This window comes from Rhineura floridana, chromosome 10 (genome assembly GCF_030035675.1).
Source record: "Rhineura floridana isolate rRhiFlo1 chromosome 10, rRhiFlo1.hap2, whole genome shotgun sequence".
NCBI lineage: Eukaryota > Metazoa > Chordata > Lepidosauria > Squamata > Rhineuridae > Rhineura > Rhineura floridana.
In genome coordinates, this window is record NC_084489.1 from 31199621 (window position 1) to 31223534 (window position 23914).

The following is a 23914-nucleotide window of genomic DNA, read 5'->3' on the forward strand; positions in this document are numbered from 1 at the left end:
TTATCAGGAGGTCTGTTCTGCATAACATAGGAAGCTGACCTTTAGTGTAGTGGCACCTACCCTTTAGAATTCCCTCCCCTCAGGTATTAGACAGGTGCCATCTTTGTTACCTTTTCGGCGCCTATTGAAGACCTTCCTCTTTCAACAAGCCTTTTAAGCAGCGACCTTATCTCAGTCTGCGCCTGTGTTGGAATTGCTTTTTAATAAGTTTTTAAACCTTTTTTTTAAGTTGTTTTTAAAGCTTTTAAAAAAATGTTTTTAAAGATTTTTGTTTTAATATATTTTAAAGTCTGTTTTTATGATTTTTAAAAGTGTTTTTAATGTTTTTGTTTGCCGTCCTGGGCTCCTACTGGGAGGAACGGCAGGGTATAAATCTAATAAACAAACAAACAAACAATAGCTATCACTTTTGACTTTATTTGCAAAGTCTTTATTTCTTCATTGTGATTTTCTAATTCTTGTTTACTAGAAAAAGCAAGATATGGTGGTGGTTGTTATCCTATTTTTCAGAGCAGTGTTTCAAAGCTTTTTTTAAAAAGCACATTAAAAACAACCATAACATTACAATTTAAACACATAAATATCACACAGAAATAGAAACATAAAAGCCTTATACATTCAAGGCAACATATATAAAATCTTAAAAATAGCAGATTTAGCTCACACATTACAATCACATTGAAACAAGAAGACCTTCAAAAGCTGTTTAAAAGCGAAGAGGGAGGGGGCCTTGCAGATCTTCAAGGGGGTGGCGTTCCACACTTTGGACACAATCACTGAGCAGGCTCTCTCTCTTATACCTGATCATCTGATCTCACATGTATTCACAGGATGGAGAGCAGGGCCTCTGAACATAATTGTCAGGCAGCCGCATTTGGGAGTAGGCAGCCCTTAAACTGTAAGACAAATTCCATGTTAGGGGTCATTATAAGAGAGCGTAAAACCGAGACTGACAATGTCATAATGTCAATATACAAATTAATGTTGTGACCACATTTGGAATACTGTTCCGGGCACATTCACACCATACATATATTCCACTATTATTCCACTTTAAATAGGCATGTCTTCCCCCAAATAATCCTGGGAAGTGTAGTTTGTGAAGAGTGCTGAGAGTTGTTAGGAGACCCCTATTCACCTTACAGAGCTTCAATTTCCAGAGTAGTTTAGCAGTCAGTCCCTCTTCCCAGAGAATTCTGGGAATCATAGTTCTGTGGGGTGATAGTCTCCTAACAACTCTCAGCACCCTTCAAAAACTACACTTCCCAGGATTCTTTGGGGGAGGGGAAGCCATGACTGTTTAAAGTGGAATAATAGTGGAATAAATGTATGGTGTGAATGTGGTCTTGGTCAACTCGTCTCAAAAAGATATAGTAGAGCTGGAAAACGTTCAGAAAGGGGCAACCAAAGTGATCAAGGGGATGAACAGCACTCCTATGGGAATTTTAGTGTTGTGGCATAGATTAGATTAGATTAGATTAGATTAGATTAGATTAGATTAGATTAGATTAGATTAGATACAGACAGACAGACAGACAGACAGACAGACAGATAGATAGATAGATAGATAGATAGATAGATAGATAGATAGATAGATAGATAGATAGATAGATAGATAGATAGATAGCAGTGGAGTGCAGTAATAACTGGTGTCTTAAGACTGGTAGTTGAAAGAATAAAGACATTTGTTTATTGCTACAAAGAGGAAAAGATCATACATGCTGAAACAGCTATGCAGCTTCCACTTAGGGAGCCATTACTAATTAACTTAGAACAAAGGCAGGAAGAGAAGAAAGGAAGGGGAGGAGCAACACATGCAAAAACAACATACAAGTTAGAGAAGGGATCAGTAGAGGGAAGAATAGATTGCCTTTCTGTCTATCGCGCCCCCCCCCCGGTTCAGGTTGCTTGTAACATGCATTGGTGCTTTACCCCCAACAGAAAAAAGGTTACAACTTTGGGGGCTTTTTAGTTTAGAGAAAAGGTGAGCAAAAGGTGACATGATAGATGTGTACAAAATTATACCTAGTGTGAACAAAGTGGCTAGAGAGAAGTTTTTCTTTTTCTCTCATAACATGAGAACCTGGGACTGAATGTTGGAAGATTCAGGAAAGAGAAAAGGAAGTATTTCTTCACATAGAGCATGGTTAAACTATGGAATTCACTCCCATGGAGATAATGATTGGCACCAACTTAGATGGCTTTAAAAGAGGTTTAGACAAATTACTATGTCCACTATTAGAGGCATCATGTCTCTGAATACCAGTTGCTGATGAGCGCAAGTGAGATGAGCACTGTTCTGCCCATGTCCTACTTGTGGGCTTCCCACAGGCATCTGGTTGTCCACTGAGAGAACAGGATGTTGGCCTAGATGGGCCTTTGGCTGGAGCAAGCCGGGCTCTTCTTAGGTTCTTAAGGCTCTACTAGACTGAGGGCCAATGTGCAGCTGCTTCTTTCTCTGTTTGGCTCAACATGCAGATACATGAGAAGCTTATTATTTATAGGGGTGTCTGTTGGGCATTTTTCTCCAGGGCTTGCCCAAGACCATTTATTTATTTATTGTATTTATATACCGCCCTATAGCCGTAGCTCTCTGGGCGTTTACAGTACCTAAAATCATTAAAAACACATATATAAATTTAAAACACATCTTTTAAAAACAATTTAAAACACAATTTAAACATTTAAAACAATTAAAAAAACATGCTAAATTCCCACTCCCTCCAAGCCCAGATGTGTGTACTCTGAGGTGGCGAAGTTTTATGTTAGCATCTAAGTCAGAAAATCCAACACATGCCTCTTCCCATTTATTGCAGCAAAAATACAGTAATGGATTAGATAACCAGCACTTTGCTACCCTCTCATGACACCCCAAACCAGCTCCCTGATATGGCTTAATAGTAGGGCCAGTCCTGAAAACTTTCCCTAAGACTTAGTCCTTTTCTTTCCCAAAATGTGCTTATTCGGGGCTAGCCTTAAGAACAATACACATTGGGGATCTTAATAGGAATATGTGTATGGAAACTGTAAGACGTCTAGAGCATCCAAGTGCTCAGCTCTTCCGGCCTATTCATAAAGATTTACTATTGAATCTGTCATGAGTCATCACTGATTTCCCAACAATGGGTGGAGAGTTGGCTTATTCATGTTTTTGCAGGGAAAAGATGCCAAAGAAAGGCAAAACCATTTATTTTAAAAACCCACGGATAGTTTTCAGAACATCAATGGGGATGTTCTTTGTTTTACTAAAGCCTTAATCAGCAGATCCCTGAAGGGTAAGGGGATGATGATGACTACATAGGTGCTATTGCTAATGCGGATCCATCATTTTGGACTTAAAGGAGTGGTATGGCAAGCAATGTTCAAACAAAGGATACTATGTAGGCTATAAATCTCCCACCGGTTTTGGAATCATCTTGATCTGTAGCGTGGCACAGCAGAGACATGCATAGCTATCTTGGGCTTACAGAGATAGATGTACTGCATCTGTTCAGCCACATGCCAACAAGGCCACCACTCAACTGCCTTTATATTTATTACATTTCAGCTCAGGGTGGCATACAGCCTCCCCCAGCTTGTCCTCACAATAAACCTGTGAGGTAGGTTGGCTTGAGAAATTAGGATTTGAACCCAGGTCTCCCTAGAGATTTAATTTCGACACTCAGACATTATACCACACTGGCTCTCTGACCAAACACTAAGTTGGACTCAGATTAGGCAACAATTTCAGTTTCTTTACTATCAAGTCAAAACACATTTAAAATTAAACAGAGAATTTAAAAGTGGGATAGGCTTTCAGTACTTCTTTAGCATCCAGTATATATTTTGGAAAGCTGGTTGTTATCTGTGCGCTAAGACACCTGTTAAGAGATCACAGCCAAATTTTGCATGGTGGTTTTTGTCTATGTTTGGACACAGTTGGATGCCATTTTGAATAAAGATGGTGGACTGAACCTTTAGAAACCACTGATTTTAACCACTGATTTCAAAACTGCACTGATCTGGTTTCTTAGAATTCCCAAGCAGGGGTGTAGTCATCCAGTGTCCCAGGGGGTCTTAGACCCATTACTTTTTTGGGAACCAGGTCCCAACAGGATCTCTATGCTTCCAGCATGAAAGGGAAATGTGTTAGCCACTGAGATGAGTCTTCTAACTTCCTTCTTTGTTGTTTCCTGCTGATTGGAGCCAATCAGAGAAAAAGGAGTTCCTATTAGTTCCTACTTCAAAAAGCCAAGTTGTGGAGAGTGAGAATTCTGTAATTGCAGAAGAGAGAGTGAACCCTGATGATAGCATCCCATCTCCATCATCAAGCAGTTTGGTAGCAGCAGGAGATAAATGTGTAGACACTGAATGCAGTAATTCAAGCAACATCTCTGAAGGTGAGAAAGGACAGTAAAAGAGTGACAGTGACAATGAAGTAGAAAGCAGTATTCAAGCCTCAACAGATTATTCTATAATCTTACAAGGTTGTATAATCTTAGGAGATGGTGTGAGAGGATGTGGCTCTGACTGTCATGAGGGGATCCTACACTTCTGAATTTGTCACTACCCTATTCCCAAGCAACACTGGGTATGAGGCTGCTAGTACAAAATAAAGGATGCATAAAAATGCACAGATTCTACACTATTCTCTGGTTGCAAAAACAGCATGAGAAATCAGGACAGCTTTTACTTTTGTTATTTAATCACAAGTTTCCACATGAAAAAGTGAAGTGTGTCTTTTCCTCTACAGAGGCCAAAGTGTAAGCAAGACAATGATGGCAACAGGTTACTGAACCATGCAAGGCCATCTCTGAAACAGCTCCATTTCCATTCCATTCCCAACAAGCTGGAAGGGAGACAATCACATATCAAACAAATGCTTGCTCTGGGATTTAGCATTATATGAGTTTGGGTTTTCTTGATATCTGAACACATGTCAGTGATAAACTCCAAGGGCTCATCAGCCAGGGAATGCAGTTGGATCCTCAGCATTACGGATGAGGACATGATCAGCAATTACTGGTCAGAGATGCTGATGCTGATTGGGGTCAGTGCTAGGCATGACTGGGCCCTTGGGCACCAGCCTGCCCCGGGCCCATGGTGCTCACCTACATGCCCCACCTAGCTTTCCTGTTGTCTTGAATGCTGTGTGTGCTGTATGTACACAGCTGCCATCAACCAAAATGGTGGTGGCTGCTTCCCTAAGGGGCTGATGCTCCTCCCCCATCTTGGTTGATGGCATACATGTGGTTATGTTACACGTGCACATGCCTGCCATCAACCAAGATGGCAGCAGGGGCATCAGCCCCTTAGGGAAGCCTCTGCCACCATCTTGGTTGATGGCAGGTATGCGTGCACAGCCCACACAGCATTCAAGATAACAAGAAAGCTAGGTAGGGCATGTGGACGGGCGTCATGGGACCACAGTCTGTATGGGGGGGGGCTGGGAGCTCCCTCTCTGTGATCTGCAGCAAGTTCAGGGGTCGACACTGCCATGGAATGGGAGCACTACCTTCCTACCCTTAAGGAAGGGCCCTTCAGGAGCCCCTCTGGGCCACAGGGGCCCTCGGCCAGGGCCCAACCTGGCCGCCCTCTGGCACCGGCCCTGATGATAATAATTTCCCACCATTCCCCCCAGAAAGAGCCCAGAGATAGCTTTTACAAACATGCCAGATAAGAAATTTACATGGCAAAGAAATGCTTCAGTTGGGTCTGCTCCACACAAGCTGCACAAGAAGCATTATACAATTCCTTCAGCCACTAGATGTGCAACAACAAAATATATGCAGTTCAAATATTTGTCACAACATTATTTTCTTAATGTGGGTTGTATTTAACTAAGTCATACTCAGAGTAGACCCACTGAAATAGGCCTAAATTAGTCATGTGTATTAACTTCAGTGGGTCTACTCAGTGTGGGACTAGCACTGGATACCACCCTGAATATTTTCTTCAGTACTGTATACAAATTGGCACATACCATGCAGATATGGATAATGAGGGGGAGGGGAGTAGGTCTGTACCAATGGAAGTGGTACAGTGGGAGAGTCACAGAGGTTGTAATGAGTGCTTTGTTAACTTTGGAACAAAAGTAATTGAGGAGATAGGTAAAGCAATGCTAGTTGTTGTTGCCGCTTCACGGAGTAAACACTGCCCCAAATAGTGCTGTGGGATCATAACAACAGGTGTCTCATCACATCTTCTCCACTGTTACCCTCTACTGAGCCAGGGAGTATTCTTTAGTGTGGTTTCTAAGCGGCTTATTTATATTTATTGGCAGAGTGCCTAAGGTTACCAATTGCTTGGGAGCGAAACAGATGCTGCCAGCAAATAATGTGGAACTGGAAACCTCTTGGCTTCCATAGAGTCATTTGCGAGTATAGTTCATGCCCTAAAGTTTAACATTTGTAATTCTGACACATTACCTTGACTAGGTAGTTAACTACCAGTGGTTTATATAACTCTCATGTTCTCTGATGGCTTCATGCATTTGATGCAGTTGGCTCCTAAAAGCTCAAGCTGCAATAAAGTAGGGAGTCTTTCTTTGTATGGGACTCATGTTGCTAGCCTTATTGGATTACGTATTGGTCATGAAGAGCCAGTACCCAAAGTAGTTACCTGAGCAAAACAAATTCACCCAGCCACTATACATCAGAAGGGGTTAAATGCACAAGGTTGAACTTAATGCCTGTTTGCCACTTCCCTGGTCATCCCTTTTTCATCTTGTGTCATGTCTTTTAGATTGGAGACAGAGACTGTCTTGTTTTGATTTGATGTAAGCCAATCCGAAAGCCTTTGTGAATGAAGAGCAAGACAAAAATGCTTTAAATAAATAAATAAGGGCACCAACATTTTTTTGGACGGCAGAGGAGAAGAAAACATCCAAGATTTCGCTGCTTTGGTGAGAATATAAGAGCTAGCAATATATTGAAATGGAGCAGTTGCAAGGAGCTCGCTTTACTACACTCTGGTGAAAGAACAATCAGATCCATCTGCCCATAATCCTTGGAACTGCAGGAATGAAAGTTACCATGCTCTGGCCTCTGCCACTGGCCAACTGACCAAGGGCCACTGGGATGTTGTGCCCCCTGCCTCCCAGGAAGAACATCATGGTAAAGAGGAGACCAGCCTGGCCAGTGAAGAAATAGCTGTTTCAGTGCTTGCTTTCCTCTTCCCTACCCATTCCTTTTTCCTTTTATGTTGTGTTTGCTAGATTGTGAGTCTGTGAGTAGAAACTGTTGTCGCTTTTTATATCTGTACAGGGCTGAAATTTTTTAGGACCTTTACTAAGTGTGAATTACTAATATTTGTTATTTTTATCATTTATTCAATTTATATCCTGCCCCTTTTCTCCCAAAGGAGTCTGGCATAGCAAACACATCAATGATATTAAAAAAAAAATTCTAAAAATAGTTAAAAGCATTCTCTCAACCAGTCATGTCAGGGTTGCTAGTAACAGTGCCTTTCAGCCATCAAATGCCTGGGTAAACATGAATGTTTTAAAATTCCTTCTGAAAGTCAATAACAATGGAGATTGACACACCTCACCAGGGAGGGCATTCCACAAATGGGGAACCACCACTGAAAAGGCCTTGCCACAGGTCAACACCAACTGGGCAGCTGCCAGTGACAGCACCACCAACAAAGTTCCATCTGCCACTCAAGGGTCTGAGGTGATTGATAGTGGGGGAGACACTCTTTTAGGTGCAGTTGGGCCCATGCCGTTATGATTACTTGCACCATTACTACTATTACTATGACTACTTTTTGATACAACCATGTGGGCAGTTAACCTACAAGATGATCACATGACCCAGCAGGCAGTCAACTGACTTTCATGCCCAGTCGGTGACCTATAGAAGCATCATGTGATAGGCTTTGGTGGTGTATGCGGGTAGGAGAAATGGATGATGGATATGAAAAGAAAAGGATTCTAGAGGGAAAATGGTTGATTCCATGACAATTCTCTTTTTTGGTGAGGGGAGGGGATCATCAATGAGAATTCTTGCCTTCTCTTGCCTAGGGGGCAAAAGCCTTTAATTGGGATAAGAAACAGATGCCAGATCATAAACAGGATGCCATTCTGAGACACTTTGTTGCACAGTGGCCTAACAAGGATGTGAGGTTTGCAAGAATGCACATGTTTGGGGCTAGCTTCATAAGGCTGAAGCAGTGCTGACGCTATCATTATGCAGAACAGTGTTCTTCAACCTTGGGTTTCCAGATGTTTTTGCACTACAGTTTGCATTATCCCCAGCCAGTTTATCCCCAATGGTCTGGAATGACAGGAGTTCTAATTCAATAACATCCGGAGACCCACGGTTGAAGAATGCTGAGGCAGAGCGAGGCAGTCACCTTAGGCAGCTAATTTTGTGTGACATAAAAGGGCAGCAAAGTGTTAGCTACTGAATTGATTATCACTATATTTTTAATGCAGTGAGGGAGTGGGGGAGGGGAGAGGTTCTTGTGGCATTTTCTGTTGCAGGTATCAAAATACCTTGGCTGGCCTTGGCCATTTTGCACCTTGACTAACAGGGTGGGGATGCCATTTGGTGCTCCACCTCAGGCAGCAAAATTTCTTGGCCTGGTTTCCCCAGACTTGTGCATCAGATACAGCTGATTTGGGGATTAACGTGCCAGGGCCTTGCTCTCAGAATCTTTCAACATTTGGCTCAGCTTTCCAGATGCTGTTTGGGGTGAAACCAGGGCTGAGGCAGAAAGACTGGTTACAGAAAGGGAGATAGGAGCATTGTTAGAAGGTTGGTACACATGTAAATGGTGTCTTTTTTTTAAAAAAAGATGGCTAATACACAGTCTATTCTCCAACAAACCCACAAACTGGAGCTTCACAGAATCCAGCTTGCAGTTCCGCTATGCCGTTTTAAATAAGACAAGGACTTCAGTCATTTATTTTCTTGTTTTCTCCCTTGGCAAGAGTCATTTCTTTGCAATTCAAGACTTTCTGAGTGGCCCCATTCCGCAAGATATGGAGCACTTCCTGCAATTCCCTGAGCTGGATCGGGCCCTTTGCCAGCTCAGTGGCTGCGCATGGACCAACCCTCTAATTTTGGGGTAATGATAATGATTAGGCTTGCACAGAGTGTTGACACATATTTATTAATTGCAAGGTGGGGCTGGTTGAGCCGTCTGCTAAGACAAACACTCGCTGAACAATGAGCGCACACAGTAGGTTGGAAAGAAGCCAGCCATGGATCAGCAGCAGCTGCAAGAACAGTAAATTACTGTCCTGCCAAAGAGATGAAAATCCTACCTAGCGACCCGCTTATTTTTTCCTATCCTGTTCTGGAAAGTCTTTTTCTCCATCAGGAGCAGCCCTCTGCATCTATCTCCAGTTGCTAGTGAAACAAATGCTGCCCCACACAGTAGGCCTTGGAATCATGCCAGGATTCCCAATGATTTAGCTGTGAAATTCCTAGATTACAACTGCCCCTGAGCTGCAGCAGGCCAAGGTTAACAGTGCCTGACAGTATATTAAAGATGGTAATGCAAGCCAAAGGTTACTAGAAAGCAAAGCGGGAAAATATGTTGCCTGGCTGGGAATTAATTGAATGATCAGAGACCAGCAACTGACAATTTAAGGGCCCATTTGATTGGTGAAGGGTTATGTTACCACCTCCTCTGGAGGTTTGGGGAAAGGAAGGAGCACAGCTCATTTGCATATATTACATCATTTAAATGTGTGCAAACTTAATAGTGATCATATGCAACAATGAAGTGGCCATGCGGAAAAATTAAAAAATAATAAAGTATGGTATGCCCCCTTTAATTTTTTAATGAAATGCACACATCCCTTAGTACTTTTATTCACTTGCAATGTAAAAATATTTTAATCCAATAGCAGGCTACTCTCTTTCCTCCTTTTAAAGCCATTGGCCTCAGTACAATGCTTCCAAGAAGATCAATGTACACTAAAAGTGATTTGCATGGGTCAGGGTGTGTTCTGTGCATGGGGATTGTCTCTTGCATTCAGAAAACATTCCCTGACTCAGAAAAGAAAATTGGCAACCTTGGAATTCACACTGAAGCATCTGGAGAACAGGCAAAGGGGTTGATGGAGCAATAGTGCAAAAGATGCTGCAACCCTGTGTTGGTGTCTGAGGAAAGGCAACCCCAGAGTATTGTTAACCCTAACCCAGAGTGTTCCGGATTATGTCTAGAAAAACTATCAGAAGCATCTTGAGATAGATACTACTACTACTACTAATAATAATAAATTTTATTTTTCAGCCGCCTATCTGTCCGGGTTAGGGATACTCTAGGCGACGAACAACAAGAATAAAAACAATACATATAGATCAACATAATCAAATTTTAAGCTAAAAAACCATTCATTAATTCAATTGTAACATAAGTTAATCTGTCCCAATCTTTTAGGCCTGCCTGAACAGCCAGGTCTTCAAGGCTCAGCGATAGCTGGACAGATAAAAACCAAAGAAATTATGAAATTTTAAAAGGGGTAGGCCTAGAAGTAGGCATTGTGAGAGCAGGGGCACAGGATATAAATTCAGAAGAGCAAAATTACCACAGGCCTAACCACAAGTGCCAAAGACACTTGAAGAGAGACACTGCTTACAAGTGCCTGTACGCTAATGCTAGGAGCCTCTGAACCAAGATGGGAGAACTGGAGTGCTTGGTCTTAGAGGAGAGCATTGATATAGTGAGCATAACGGAGACCTGGTGGAATGGAGAAAACCAGTGGGATACGGTTATCCCTGGATATAAACTATATCGGAAGGACAGGGAAGGACGTATTGGTGGCGGAGTCGCTCTATACGTGAAAGAAGGCATTGAATCCAGCAAGTTCGAAACCCCAAAAGAGGCAGACTCCTCCACAGAATCGTTGTGGGTGGTGATACTGTGCCCCAGGAGGGACTTAATACTGGGAACGATCTATCGTCCCCCTGATCAAAATGCTCAGGGAGACCTTGAGATGAGATATGAAATTGAGGAAGCATCCAAACTAGGAAAGGTGGTAGTAATGGGTGACTTCAACTACCCGGACATAGACTGGCCGCATATGTGTTCCAGTCATGACAAAGAAGCAAAGTTTCTAGATATTCTAAATGACTATTCCCTAGACCAGTTGGTCATGGAACTGACCAGAGGGACGGCAACCCTGGACTTAATCCTCAGTGGGGACCAGGACCTGGTGCAAGATGTAAGTGTTGTTGAACCGATTGGGAGCAGTGACCACAGTGCTATTAAATTAAACATACATGTAAATGGCCAATTGCCAAGAAAATACAACACGGTCACATTTGACTTCAAAAGAGGAAACTTCACAAAAATGAGGGGATTGGTAAAAAGAAAGCTGAAAAACAAAGTCCAGAGGGTCACATCACTCGAAAATGCTTGGAAGTTGTTCAAAAACACTATATTAGAAGCTCAACTGGAGTGCATACTGCAGATCAGAAAAGGTACTGCCAGGGCCAAGAAGATGCCAGCATGGTTAACGAGCAAAGTCAAGGAAGCTCTTAGAGGCAAAAAGTCTTCCTTCAGAAAATGGAAGTCTTGTCCGAATGAAGAAAATAAAAAAGAACACAAACTCTGGCAAAAGAAATGCAAGAAGACAATAAGGGATGCTAAAAAAGAATTTGAGGAGCACATTGCTAAGAACATAAAAACCAACAACAAAAAATTCTATAAATACATTCAAAGCAGGAGACCATCTAGAAAGACAATTGGACCCTTGGATGATAAGGGAGTCAAAGGTGTACTAAAGAACGATAAGGAGATTGCAGAGAAGCTAAATGAATTCTTTGCATCTGTCTTCACAGTGGAAGATATAGGGCAGATCCCTGAACCTGAACTAACATTTGCAGGAAGGGATTCTGAGGAACTGAGACAAATAGTGGTAACGAGAGAGGAAGTTCTAAGCTTAATGGACAATATAAAAACTGACAAATCACCGGGCCCGGATGGCATCCACCTGAGAGTTCTCAAAGAACTCAAAGGTGAAATTGCTGATCTGCTAACTAAAATGTGTAACTTGTCCCTTGGGTCCTCCTCCGTGCCTGAGGACTGGAAAGTGGCAAATGTAACGCCAATCTTCAAAAAGGGATCCAGAGGGGATCCTGGAAATTACAGGCCAGTTAGCTTAACTTCTGTCCCTGGAAAACTGGTAGAAAGTATTATTAAAGCTAGATTAACTAAGCACATAGAAGAACAAGCCTTGCTGAAGCAGAGCCAGCATGGCTTCTGCAAGGGAAAGTCCTGTCTCAGTAACCTATTAGAATTCTTTGAGAGTGTCAACAAGCATATAGATAGAGGTGATCCAGTGGACATAGTGTACTTAGACTTTCAAAAAGTGTTTGACAAGGTACCTCACCAAAGGCTTCTGAGGAAGCTTAGCAGCCATGGAATAAGAGGAGAGGTCCTCTTGTGGATAAGGAATTGGTTAAGAAGCAGAAAGCAGAGAGTAGGAATAAATGGACAGTTCTCCCAATGGAGGGCTGTAGAAAGTGGAGTCCCTCAAGGATCGGTATTGGGACCTGTACTTTTCAACTTGTTCATTGATGACCTAGAATTAGGAGTGAGCAATGAAGTGGCCAAGTTTGCTGACGACACTAAATTGTTCAGGGTTGTTAAAACAAAAAGGGATTGCGAAGAGCTCCAAAAAGACCTCTCCAAACTGAGTGAATGGGCGGAAAAATGGCAAATGCAATTCAATATAAACAAGTGTAAAATTATGCATATTGGAGCAAAAAACCTGAATTTCACATATACGCTCATGGGGTCTGAACTGGCGGTGACCAACCAGGAGAGAGACCTCGGGGTTGTAGTGGACAGCACGATGAAAATGTTGACCCAGTGTGCGGCAGCTGTGAAAAAGGCAAATTCCATGCTAGCGATAATTAGGAAAGGTATTGAAAATAAAATAGCCGATATCATAATGCCGTTGTATAAATCTATGGTGCAGCCGCATTTGGAATACTGTGTACAGTTCTGGTCGCCTCATCTCAAAAAGGATATTATAGAGTTGGAAAAGGTTCAGAAGAGGGCAACCAGAATGATCAAGGGGATGGAGCGACTCCCTTACGAGGAAAGGTTGCAGCATTTGGGGCTTTTTAGTTTAGAGAAAAGGCGGGTCAGAGGAGACATGATAGAAGTGTATAAAATTATGCATGGCATTGAGAAAGTGGATAGAGAAAAGTTCTTCTCCCTCTCTCATAATACTAGAACTCGTGGACATTCAAAGAAGCTGAATGTTGGAAGATTCAGGACAGACAAAAGGAAGTACTTCTTTACTCAGCGCATAGTTAAACTATGGAATTTGCTCCCACAAGATGCAGTAATGGCCACCAGCTTGGATGGCTTTAAAAGAAGATTAGACAAATTCATGGAGGACAGGGCTATCAATGGCTACTAGCCATGATGGCTGTGCTCTGCCACCCTAGTCAGAGGCAGCATGCTTCTGAAAACCAGTTGCCGGAAGCCTCAGGAGGGGAGAGTGTTCTTGCACTCGGGTCCTGCTTGCGGGCTTCCCCCAGGCACCTGGTTGGCCACTGTGAGAACAGGATGCTGGACTAGATGGGCCACTGGCCTGATCCAGCAGGCTCTTCTTATGTTCTTATGTTCTTTAGGGAGGGAGCATGTCTGAGATCGAAAGGGAGAGAGTTCCAGAGGGTGGGGGCCACAACAGAGAATGCCCTCTCTCTGGTCCGTACCAGCCTAGCTGTTCTCACCAGTGGGACCGAGAGAAGGTCTTGCGAGGCTGATCTCGTCAGGCGGCACAATCGGTGATTCTGGAGGCGTTCCTTCAGATATACTTGGCCCAAACCATATAGGGTTTTAAAGGACAACACCAACACCTTGAATTGGGCCCAGTAGACAACTGGTAGCCAGTGAAGATCTAATAACACTGGGGTGATATGATCCCAGCAACGGCTATGCGTAATCAAGCGTGCCGCCGCGTTCTGTACCAGCTGTAATTTCCGGACCGTTTTCAAAGGTAACCCCACGTAGAGCGCATTGCAGTAGTCTAAGCGAGAGGAGACCAGGGCATGTATCACCTGAGGGAGCAGGTGAACAGGAAGATAGGGACGCAGTCTCCGTATCAGATGTAATTGATACCAAGCTGCCCGGCTCACTGCTGTAATCTGAGCCTCCATGGACAGCTGGGAGTCAAGTATGACCCCAAGACTGCGGACCTGGTCCTTCAGGGGTAAACTTACCCCATCAAGTATCAGGTCAGTAATTCCTAAATTCCTTTTATCTCCCACAAGTAATACCTCAGTCTTGTCGGGGTTCAGCTGCAGCCTATTCTCTCCCATCCATCCACTTACGGATTCCAGGCACTTGGACATGGTATTCACAGCCAACTCCGGTGAGGACTTAAAGGAGAGATAGAGCTGAGTGTCATCTGCGTACTGATGGCACTGCAACCCAAAACTCCTGATGATTGCTCCCAGCGGTTTCACATAGATGTTGAATAGCATGGGAGAGAGGATAGAACCCTGTGGCACTCCACAATGAAGAGGCCAAGGGTCTGAAACCTCATCTCCCAATGCCACCCGTTGCTGCCTATCCGAGAGATAGGAACGGAACCACTGCAGGACAGTGCCTCCTATTCCTAATCCCTCTAGGCGGTTTAAAAGGATACCGTGGTCAACGGTATCAAAAGCCGCTGAGAGGTCCAGGAGGACAAGGAAGGTGTATTCACCCCTATCCAATGCCCTCCGCATATCATCTACCAGAGCGACCAAGGCTGTTTCCGTACCATGACCAGTCCTAAAACCCGATTGGTATGGATCTAAATAATCCGTTTCCTCCAAGTGTGTCTGTACTAGACATCACTTAGGTTACAATCCTCTAAGACTTATCTGGGAGTAAGCCTCATTAAAATCAATGGGATTTACTTCTGAGTAGACATACATAGGACAGCACTATTCATGTGTGTTAATTATTCATATTTCACTACTGGTTCTTCCTCTCCTCCTCCTTGCAAATTATCAGGGCAGTTAACTTTGGTAACATGGTGGATCTGTGCATGTTTATCTACCAAGGCCCAGTTCAGGCTTTCACTTCAATGCCTGCAGGCTAACAGTAGAAAGGGGGCAGGGGTGTGCACAGAAACCCTGTCCCCAGTGCCTTCATGCAGGTATTGAGAGGGAAGGTTTGAAGTCAGATTCTCAGTGCATTCAGTTGAACCGGCTGAGAATCTTCCTCATAATCAGGAACCCTGATAAGGCCAGGTTCTCAATTCCCAGAAGGATTCTAAGCAAATGCCTGTTGTTGTTGTTATGTGCCTTCAAGTCGATTACGACTTATGGCGACCCTATGAATCAGTGACCTCCAATAGCATCTGTTGTGAACCACCCTGTTCAGACCTTGTAAGTTCAGGTCTGTGGCTTCCTTTATGGAATCAATCCATCTCTCAAAGCTCTCCTCCAACACCACATTTCAAATGAGTTGATTTTTCTCTTATCACCTTTTTCACTGTCCAACTTTCACATCCATACATAGAGATCGGGAATACCATGGTTTGAATGATCCTGACTTTAGTGTTCAGTGATACATCTTTGCATTTGAGGACCTTTTCCAGTTCTCTCATAGCTGCCCTCCCCAGTCCTAGCCTTCTTCTGATTTCTTGTCTATTGTCTCCATTTTTGTTAATGACTGTGCCAAGGTATTAACAATCCTTGATAAGTTCAATGTCCTTGTTGTCAACTTTAAAGTGACATAAATCTTCTGTTGTCATTATTTTATTCTTCTTGAAGTTCAGCTGTAGTCCTGCTTTTGTGCTTTCTTCTTTAACTTTCATCAGCATTCGTTTCAAATCATTACTGGTTTCTGCTAGTAGTATGGTATCATCTGCATATTTTAAATTATTGATATTTCTCCCTCCAATTTTCACACCTCCTTCATCTTGGTCCAATCTTACTTTGTGTATGATGTGTTCTGTGTATAGATTAAACAAGGTGATAAAATACACCCCTGTCTCACACCCTTTCCGACGGGGAACCAATTGGTTTCTCCATATTCTGTCGTTACAGTAGCCTCTTGTCCAGAGTATAGGTTGTGCATCAGAACAATCAGATGCTGTGGCACCCCCCATTTCTTTTAAGGCATTCCATAGTTTTTCATGATCTACACAGGCAAAGGCTTTGTTGTAATCTATAAAGCACAATGTGATTTCCTTCTGAAATTCCTTGGTCCGTTCCATTATCCATGTTTGCGATACAATCTCTGGTGCCTCTTCCCTTTCTAAATCCAGCTTGGATGTCTGGCATTTCTAGCTCCATATAGGATAAGAGACTTTTTGTAGAATCTTGAGCATTACTTTACTTGCATGAGATATTAAGGCAGTAGTTCGATAACTGCATTCCCTGGGATCCCCTTTCCTTGGAACTGGGATGTATATTGAATGCTTCCAGTCTGTGGGCCGTTGTTTACTTTTCCATATTTCTTGACAAATTTTTGTCAAAATTTGGACAGATTCAGTCTCAGTAGCTTGTAGCAACTCTGTTGGTATGCCATCTATTAGTTCTCTTTGTCCCTACATACTAGTTGCTTTATTGTTGCATTTAGGGTTCTAAATCTTTTTGCATTCTTCCCTGATAATGTCTCTGATTTCACTCCATTGTTCTTCTGGTTCTCTGTCAACTAAGTTTAAAGCCTCAAATTTGTTCCTGATTTGATCTTTATATTCTTCTGGGATGTTATTTAAATTGTATTTTGGCATTATGATTTTGTTGTTCTTCTTTAGCTTTACTCTGATTTTTGATACAACCAGTTCATGATCTGTACCGCAGTCTGCTCCTGGTCTTGTTTTTGCAGTATGGACCTTCTCCATCTTCTGCTACCAATTATATAATCAATTTGATTTCTATATTGACCATTTGGTGATGTTCACATGTACAGTCGTCTTTTCAGTTGCTCAAAAAATGTGTTCGCAAGAAACAAATTATTGGCTTCACAGAATTCAGTGTCTTTCTCCTGCTTCATGTCTATCTCGTAAGTCCATTTCCCCACAATTCCTAGTTCTTCTCTGTTCCCTACTTTTGAATTCCACTCCCCCATGATTATTATCACATCTTGTTTTGGTTAGTGATCAATTTCTTCCTGTACTTCTGCGTAAAATCTCTCCAATTCCTCTTCTTCTGCATTTGCCGTTGGAGCGTAGACTTGGATGATGGGTATGTTAATAGGTTTCCCATTTAATCTCATTGATATCACTCGCTCAGACCTTGTGTTATAGCTCTTAATTGTTTTTGCTACATCACTTCTCACTATTAAAGCAACCCCCTTTCTTCTTAATTTCTCATTTCCTGCATAAAATATTTTGTAGTTGCTTGATTGAAAATGTCTCATTCCTGTCCATTTTAATTCACTCACGCCAAGTATTGTAATGTGGATACGTTCCATTTCTTGCTTGACAATTTCTAACTTTCCCTGGTTCATGCTTCTCACATTCCATGTTCCTATTGTATGCGTTGTATAACTCCGGACTCTCCTTTTGCATCTGTGCGCATCAGCCTCTGGGCTTCCTTTTGGCTTTGACCCACCTGCATCATTAGTCACAGCGCTACTCATACTTGTCCTTTGTTCTTCCCCAGTAGCCCACTGAGTGCCCTCTGACCTGGGGGTCTCATCTTCCAGCATTATCTCGTGTTGCATTTTGGATACTCTGCTCATAGGGTTTTTGTGGTAAGAGGTATTCAGAGGTGGTTTACCATTGCCTTCCTCTGAGTTTGGATGCATCTTAGCTTGGTGTCTCAGCTTTGACCATTCCGCCTTGGGTGCCCCTGCTAGGAGTCTAGCCTCTTGGCCTAGACTTGTGATAGCATTGCTCTCAGCTTTTTCAACACTCTCAGATGCATTGGGCTAAAGTGTTGGTTCTAATTGATATTAGCAGTTGTGAGATCAGAGATGAAATCCAGGAGACATAAATAATTCCAGGTTACTTAATCTAAATTAGTTGTTCCAGAGCAAAAGAATGTGAACTTGTAAATGTACCTTTAGGTTAAAATTCAGGCAACATTTCTTCTGTAATTAGAGATCACTGTGACACTAGTTTGCAAGCAGTGCCAGTGATAACCAGTTCGGGCTCATCATGACTCAGATTAAGCAGAAAAATGATTTTCCTTCCTTTTTTCAAGTTGATTTTATGCATTCAAAGATGTTTTACAGAAAAGGAAACTGTACTTGATTAAGTGCTGGCAGTAATCCATTTGGTATGTAAGTATGGCTGTTTTAACAGCCGCAATATCAAGCTAATGCAACATTGATGGGATTAAAAAAACGGCAGCGGTCAGTTTCAAGAACTTCCATATAACTGAAGGAAAAAGCATTAAGACTTTCCACTTCATTTTGTTCATGCACGTTGAGTCCGCGATCCTTTTGTATTTATGTTATTTCTTCTTTACTCTAGTAGTCACTACTAGAAACCAAAGTGATTTGCAGGAGATTGCCAGCTCTTTTTATCTGTCTATGCCTGACTCAATAAACACCTGACACTCCAAGAATGTAACTAACTACCGAAGTTGTCTGCTATTGAAAACATCTTTTAAAGAAAATGGAATTGTTGTTCTGGTTAAAAAGAAACTGATTTGTCAACAAAAGTATTTGTTAGTGTGTATACAGAGACCCCTCACCTTTTCAAATCATAATGTACTAAGCAGAAATAGTAGAGGAATGTTAGATGTGAAATCTTCCCTTGCAAATTTACCATAATCTAGTGTGTGTGTATGAGAGAGAGAGAGAGAGAGAGAGAGAGAGAGAGAGTGAGGGAAGCGCTAGACATGGCTAATGTGAATTTGTATTTAACATACAAGTTTTTTCTTTGAAGGTTTGAGGACAGCAATACAAGATGGCTCTGACTAGTGTTTTTCAAAGTCCTTACCTGTGATGCGATCCTTCATCTACATGAGGATAAAAAAAATTATTCTTAGTCTAAGGTCAGGATCATGGGAAGAGGGAAAAACAACAAGAGATAATAATCTCCTATCATCTGCTGGGGAGGGGGGTGCTGATTATTAGAATCACAACTGGTGTGGAGGGGAATTTAGCCCTTCTTTCCCTTCTTTGGATTTGAGAATACTCTCTCCTCTAAAGTTAGAATTTGCATTGCAAGGAAATCGTCCAATTGGCACCAGCAGAGGAGGGATTGTGCTCAGGACTGATGATGGTAAGGAAAGGGTTCAATTCCCCCTCCATAGCTGTGTGTGATCCTGATAATTATCAGCTCCACCACCAGCCATTTGTATATGCAAAGACACATTTATTATGTCACGTCTGGTGTGGCCCAGAGGGAGAGCGAGCAAGCATTTTCTAGATTCCTCATTACCACTTCCAAGAAGCTGGGACTGGGAAGCTCAGACTCTGCACAGTATGAGGGTCACTGGCATCCCTTTTTTCTGGTGGCCAAGACAGATAGTAGTAATTACTGGAGAAGTGATTGCCATAGAAATGGGCGATAATAACATTGTCCTCAGGCACCTGTGTAGCCTTACCTGCCCTCTTAAGAAAGCAGGGTTCTTACCAGTGGCATGAGATTTTCTGCACTTGCCTTTGTGTTGATGTAAAAGAGTTTTAAATATATAACTATTTCTGGCCCTGGCTGTCGTCATGAGCATCATAAAGGTGTATCAATTGTTTAGGGATGCCATATTGCTATTACTGTGGGCTATATGGAGAGCTGCATGGCTGGACTATGGCAGAAAGCATTGATAGATGCTACCATGGCAGAGCACACAGTTTGCATGCAGAAGATCACAGGTTCAATCCCTAGCATCTCCAGTCTCAAGGATCAAGTAGCAGGTGAGGAAAATGACCCCAGACTGAGACCATGGAGAGCTGCTATCAGTTTGAGTAGACAGCAGTACAGTGGTGGCAAATCTTAAAGTGCAGGGCCCCTTCATGATAGTCATGCTATGCCCCATCACAGCCATGCCCCCTCACTCGCTAGCTTGCTCGCTGCTGTCTCCACACTGCTCAGTCTTTCCCAGGCGTGCCTTCTCTAACAACAACAGATGTCCCTAGCAGCCAATCAGCATGAAAGAATCTTCTCAGTGGCTCACTCACCTCCTTTCACTGTGATTGGCTTCAATCAGCATGAAAGGACAAGAAAATATCTTAGAAGGATCTCCTCAGTGGCTAACACACTCCCTTTTCATGTTGATCGGTTCATAGGATGCTGGACACATAGGGAGCTGCTGAGACCCTGCTCTCAAAATGTAACAGGTCTAAGACACCCCAAGACCCTGGACGACTACACCCCGGTAGACAGTTATGGGCTAAATAGACATCTGACCCATTATAAGGCAGTTTCCTGTTTCTTGTAGACTGGCAACGCTCAGTGTGGGAATCTCCTGAACTGGGGTGGCAATTTTAGGGGACACTATTGACATAGCAATAAGGAATGGCAGATTAGCTTTACTATCAGTGGCAAAGTGGTAAAGCTAGCAGATCTACCCAGAGGTTAATTAATCCTGAAGTGGAGCTGGAGAATGTTTTGAAATTACTCACATGCAGGTGGTTATTCTGATCACTCTGGCCCAGCTGGTATCTTTCTAAAAGCCAAGGGAGGAAGATAAAAAAAAATCTATTAGAAGTTTGTGAAAGGGGTCTGCACAGCGGGACCATTTCCATGTCTCACAGAACCGATGATTTAGAGCTGCAAAGAATCCTCCCCAGGGGATTTTGTGAACCATGCAGTGCTAATTAACTCCATTGTTATGTTTTGTTTTTGAACATTAGGGTCCCTCTGGGATTCTGGCACTTCTGTCTCCAGCAGGGGATTACATTTTGCACCACTGTATAAAATCCCCTTGACATCATACTAGCAAAAGAGATTAACAATAGGGGGAAGCATATCTGCATAACTTCATGATAAGACTGATCAGAAAAACTTTTATTTTGTCGGGCCTTTGTCTCAGAGTTGCTTCATATATAATGCCCCCCTCCGCAAATTGGAAATAATGTTGGGATGCAATTCAAATATGTATGCAAGTGTATATTTTGTAGAAAGCATACAGATCAGAAACACATCTTATGCCTTTTCTATCTGTTTCCCAAAGTGTGTTTTAAGAACGCATGTCTGAAAGGGTAGCACAGGAAGCAGCTGTCAAATTTCACATCCTGTCCCTCACCTCTGCTCTGATTTGTTGTGGTCAAACAAAGAAACAACAAGGCATTTGGCATTCATTCTTAAATCTCCTTGTGATGAGAGGCATTAACGCGGGTACTTTAATGACAAAATAGCATTAGCAAAGAAAGGATCTTTACAGTGTGGCTGGTGCAGACACCCTATGCATGGCTACTATGCCCAATCTGTAACATATGGACATCTTTATTATGTGTTTCCTCCCCATACCAAGCCTTGGAGTCCAACATTGTAAACTGCTTGTTGGATGTGACACTTGAAATAACTATTCATGGAAAGAATTACAATATTTTGTTTGTGTGAGGTGAATTGTAAATATTCTGTAAAGATATTCTGTAAAGACAGGGTAAAAAACTATTATACATACTGGTTTGAAGATTATGTCAGTTCAGTTTAAACTTAGAGTTTGTTCTTTGGTATCAGAAGGAGTTTACTTCTAAAGCAGAGGAGAGATTTTCATGCATTGATATTACTATTATTATTATTATTATTATTATTATTTATACCCCGCCATTTTTCCAAAACTGGAACTCATGGCGGCTTCCAGATAAAAAATACATATAATTAAAAACATACAAAGTCTACATTAAAATAAGATTAAACTATTTCCAATATTAAAACCATACACACATATAGCTAAAAGAGTTCAGACAAGTTTAAAAATGATATAATAGACAGGATAGGATAGGATTCCAGGTGCTGTTACTTGAAGGAAATACCAAAGATCCAAGGACCTTAGGAAAAAACCAGAAGTGTTCAAGCACTACACATCAAACAAAGTATCCCAGTGTTTCTCTGATATCGTGTATTTTAAGATCTCCTAGATTCCTACAGGGGCAAATTGAAGGAAAAAGGATTCTAGAAGAAGTTATCAACTATTAATACACTGAATTACACTGCTAAAATAGCATTTTGAAGAAGTTGGGAGGGGAAAATTGTTGAATAGGAAGTAGGGTTGCCAGGTTCCTGGCCTGAGACTGATCCTGTATCTTTAGGAGAAAAGAAAGTCAGCCAAGTGCAGGTGTTCTTGCAACCGTGTAATAAGAAAAACCACAAGATGGAATTCTCCCTTCCCCCTGCACAACTTTTAAAGATACAGAAGACCTCTTGGAGGCAGGGCCAGGTCAAGACTTTCCTCTTCTCCCAGGCATTTTAGCATGTGTTTTTAAATTGTTTTTAAATTGTTTTGAATTTTAAAATTGTGTTTTAAATTGTTTTTAAAATATTTTTTAAATTGTATATTTGTTTTAATGTTTTTGATTGCTGTAAACCGCCCAGAGAGCTTCGGCTATGGGGCGGTATACAAGTGCAATAAATAAATAAATAAATAAAATTATGTTCTAGTGTCAAACCCACATTTTAAATACCTTTGAATGTCTGTGGGTATAAAGCTTTTCTCAGGGCCTGTACATATCCAGTCTCAATCTGAACAGCTGATATGTCTTGTCACTTTTCAGATGACATCAGGAAAATAATGGATAATACTTTGAAAGACACCTCAATCCTTAATATAGCACGGGGATAAGAATGAATGAGGAAGAGGAGCAGGAACGATAAACGGGACCTGTTAGTGACACATTCATAAGGGGCTTTGCTGTTTTGGCAGTGAATTTGCAGAAAGAGAAAGCTGACCTAGGAACTGGAAGCAGCAGTAATGTTAATTAAGATTCACTTTACTCACCAGAGGAGAAATGGCTTTGGGGGCTGGGTTTTAGGTCCGCTTGGCTCACTGAACTCCAACTCTCTCTAGCCCCAGACAGCATAGACAATGGTCAGGGAAGGATGGGAGTTGTCGTCCAAAATATCTGGATGATCACAGGTTCCCTATCCCTGTCCTAGAAGGAACAGGGAATGTTCAAGCCTGCCACTACTGCTAGTGCTAACACTTGGAACCAAAAGAGGTATACTTTTTTGTAGCACAGTTGGAGACAAGTTTTTAAAATAATGATTCCTCTCTAGAATTTTCCCAGAAAGCATATCAGCACCAAGATTATTATTAGTGTCTCTATGAGTATATAAAGCCCTTAAGAGCTTGGGACCGGTTTAGCTGAGGGATCACCTTATGCATATATGTCCACTTGATTGCTTTGATCTGCAGAACTGGCACAGTTACAAGTGCCTCATAATATTTGTTCCACACTTGTAAGAAATCAATCTTTTAATGTGGCAGCACCCACATTTTGGAACTCCCTGCCCGTTGACATCAGGCAGGTACCTTCACTGTACTCTTTTCAGTGCTTACTTCTGAGTAAACATGCCCAGGATTACATTGGTGCCAAGAGATCATTTTACTGGGAGTCCTGTAAGACTTAGTCTCTGTCTCTTTATCGGGTTCATTTCCATCTGACCCGGGAGGGCAGGATCTGACCGATTCCAGCTACAGGTGGCTGAAGCTGAAGGTGCCTCAACACCACCACCATATTTGGTGCATATTTTCTGATGCCTTGTGGCAAAGCTGCTATTTTAATAGTAGACTTTGAATCTTGGAGTTATGGTAGCTCCCAAGTGGATCTGATCCTTGCCAAAACTAGTGGGGCTTACCTTCAATGACAAATTTAAACACCAGTGAATACAAGCCCTACTGCAAAGCGGGGCTGTGGAGTCGGAGTTGGAGTTGTGGAGTCGGAGTCGGAAGCAATTTTGGGTGGAGTCGGAGTCGGTAGAAATGTACCGACTTTGGCTTCAAAATAAATTTTGATTGACAATTTTTTTAAAATATAAATTCAAAATGTCAAAGAAGCTTCCCATGAAGTCAGCTGTTGAGCATTTCACCATAACTCAAAATGGAAAACATTTTGTGTGTCA

General features: G+C 42.1%; 1 long non-coding RNA gene across 2 annotated transcripts; it reads right to left on the reverse strand.

Moving 5' to 3' along the window:
• Positions 1 to 594: 594 nt before the first annotated feature.
• LOC133365587 (uncharacterized) lies at positions 595 to 22875 on the reverse strand. 2 transcript variants are annotated; one of them, XR_009758251.1, is made up of 4 exons: positions 22791 to 22875; positions 21477 to 21545; positions 20473 to 20516; positions 595 to 896 (listed from the first exon to the last, which is right to left on the reverse strand). It is a non-coding gene; the product is annotated as an uncharacterized LOC133365587 (long non-coding RNA). The 2 variants fall into 2 exon arrangements; XR_009758252.1 differs by lacking the exon at positions 21477 to 21545.
• Between the last annotated feature and the right edge of the window lie 1039 nt (positions 22876 to 23914).